This window comes from Myotis lucifugus, unplaced genomic scaffold (assembly GCF_000147115.1).
Source record: "Myotis lucifugus unplaced genomic scaffold, Myoluc2.0 scaffold_13, whole genome shotgun sequence".
Taxonomy (NCBI): Eukaryota; Metazoa; Chordata; class Mammalia; order Chiroptera; family Vespertilionidae; genus Myotis; species Myotis lucifugus.
The window spans coordinates 13,592,908-13,596,045 of record NW_005871061.1 but is presented as its reverse complement, the minus strand read 5'-3'; positions in this window follow the sequence as shown (position 1 = coordinate 13,596,045).

Sequence of the window (3,138 nt, the reverse complement as noted above, 5' to 3'; positions counted from 1 at the left end):
CATATATGATAAACCCACAGCCAACATCATCTTCAATGGGCAAAACTAAAACCATTTCCCCTAAGAAGGGATGCCCACTCTCCCCACTCCTGTTTGACATAGTACTGGAAGTACTAGCCATAGTGATCAGACAAAAAGAAGAAATAAAAGGCATACAAATTGGAAAAGAAGAAGTAAAGCTGTCCTTATTAGCAGATGACATGATATTGTACATAGAAAACCCCAAAGACTCCATCAAAAAACTACTAGACTTAATAATTGAATTTGGCAATGTAGCAGGATACAAAATTAACACCCTGAAGTCTATGGCTTTTCTATACACCAATAATGAACTCACAGAAATAGAAATTAAAAAAGAAATCCCATTTACCATTGCAACAAAAAAAATTAAGATACCTAGGAATAAACTTAACCAAGGAAATAAAGGACCTATACTCAGAAAATTTCAGGACACTAAAAGAAGAGATAGAGGAAGACATGAACAAATGGAACAATATACCATGTTCATGGATTGGTAGAATCAACATCATTAAAATGTCCATACTACCCAATGCAATCTATAAATTCAACACAATCCCCATTAAAATACCAATGGCATACTTGAAAGACCTAGAACGAATTCTCCAAAAATTCACCTGGAATAAAACAATTCCCCGAATAGCTGCAGCAATCTTGAGAAAGAAGAACAATGTTTGAGGCATCACAATACCAGATACCAATCTATACTACAAAGGCACTGTTCTCAAAACTGCCTGGTACTGCCACAAGAACAGACATATAGACCAGTGGAACAGAACAGAAAACCCAGAAATGGACACAAGCCAGTATGCTCAATTAATATTTGACAAAAAGAGGCAAGAGAATACAATGGAGACCATACAGTCTCTTCAATAAATAGTGTTGGGAAAACTGGACAGATACTTTGAAAAAAATGAAACTAGACCACCAAATTATACCATACACAAAAATAACCTCAAAATGGATAAAGGACTTAAACGTAAGATGGGAAACCATAAAATTGTTAGAAGACTCCATAGGCAGCAAAATAGCAGACATATGTCGTAGCAATATCTTTACCAACACAGCTCCTAGGGCAATGGAAACTAAAGCGAAAATAAACAAATGGGACTACATCAAAATAAAAAGCTTGTGTACAGCAAAAGAAACCATCAACAAAACAACAAGAAAGTCCACTGCATGGGAGAACATATTTGCCAATGTTATCTTGGATAAGGTTTTAATCTCCAACATTTATAAGGAACTCCTACAACTTAACAAAAGGAAGATAGACAATCCAATCAAAAAATGGGCAAAGGACCTAAATAAACACTTTTCGAAAGAGGAGATTCAGAAAGCCAAGAGATATGAAAACATGCTCAAAGTTACTAATCATCTGAGAGATGCAAATCAAAACTACAATGAGGTACCATCTCACACCTGTTGGAATGGCTATCATCAACAAATCAACAAATGACAAGTGCTGGCGAGGATGCTGAGTAAAAGAACCCTCCTTCAGTGCTGAAGGAAATGCAGACTGGTGCAGCCAGTGTGGAAAACATTATGGTGTTTCCTTAAAAAAATTAAAAATGGAATTGCCATTTGACCCAGTAATACCACTTCTAGGAATATATCCCCAAAAAACAGAAACACCAGCCAGAAAGGATATATGCACCCTTATGTTCATAGGAGCACAATTTATAATAGCTAAGATTTGGAAACAGCCTAAGAGTCCATCAGCAGATGAGTGGATTAGAAAATGGTGGTACATCTACACAATGGATTACTACGCTGCTGTAAAAAAGAAGGAATTCTTAATATTTGCATCAGCATGGATGGACCTGGAGAGCATTATGCTAAGTGAAATGAGCCAGTCAGTGAAAGATAAATACCACATGATCTCACTCATTTATGGATAATAAAGAACATTACAAACTGTTGAATAAAAAAAGAGGCAAAGAAGCATTGAACAGACTGTCAAACTACAGCGGGAAGATAGGGGAGGGTTGGGGGGATAAGAGATCAACTGAAGGACTTGTATGCATGTATATAAGCACAACCAACAGACACAAGACACTGGGGGTGCGGGGACAAGGTCAGGTGCCAAGGGGTAGAGTAGGCAAGGGGAAGGTCAGTGGGCAGAAAAAAGGAGATATATGTACTACTATTTGTAATACCTTAAACAATAAAATTAAATTAAATTAAAAAAAATAAAGTTAGCCCTGGCCGCCTTGGCTCATTGGATAGAGCCTGGGGACTGAAGGGCATATGCCTGGGTTGTGGGCTTGATCACCAGTGCGGGGTGTGCAGGAGGCAACTGACCAATAATTCTCTTTCATTGATGTTTCTATCTCTCTCTCTCCCTTCCTCTCTGAAGTCAGTAAAATATATATTTAAAAAAATAAAATAAATAAATAAAGTTAGATCACAAAAGATAAAAAAAAGTATTAGTTATAATCATCACAAGCTTTTTTTTTTCTAAAACACATTTTTATTGATTTCAGAGAGGGAGAGGGAGAGAGAGAGAGATACATCAAGGATGAGAGAGAATCACTGATTGGCTGCCTCCTGCATTCCCCCTACTGGGGATTGAGCTCCAACCCAAGCATGTACCCTGACCAGGTATGGAACCATGATCTCCTGGTTAATAGGTGGACACTCACCAGTGAGCCACACTGGCTGGGCTACAATGATCACAGTTTATACCCAGATTACATCTTTCCTCTTCACTCTATAATAGAATGAAAGGACCTCTCACACCATCCCAAAAGAAGGAATCCAAGGTATTTGAAGAGAAGAGGGTTGTATTTTTAATCATTTTAAAATATGAAGTACTGGGTGCAATTGATTTTTTAAGGTATTTTTTTCTTTAAAAAAAAGAAAAGAATGGGTGCTTTGAAGGGTACTCCCACGGGAATCGGATGGTAAGGAAGAAGACCCCTCCCTGGTAGGGGCTGTCCCTGGGCCCCAGTACAATTCCCTGCCAGTTGAACAGGTTTTCTGTGATGGGCCCTGCGGAGCACAGCTCTGGGACGTCCGGAGAAAGGTGGAGGAACTCCTTCTGGAGGCGCTTTTCGGCCAGAGACAGCGCCATGGGCCGATCTCTGTCTGGAGGCTTCCTGATAGGCAGAAGGTGGGGGA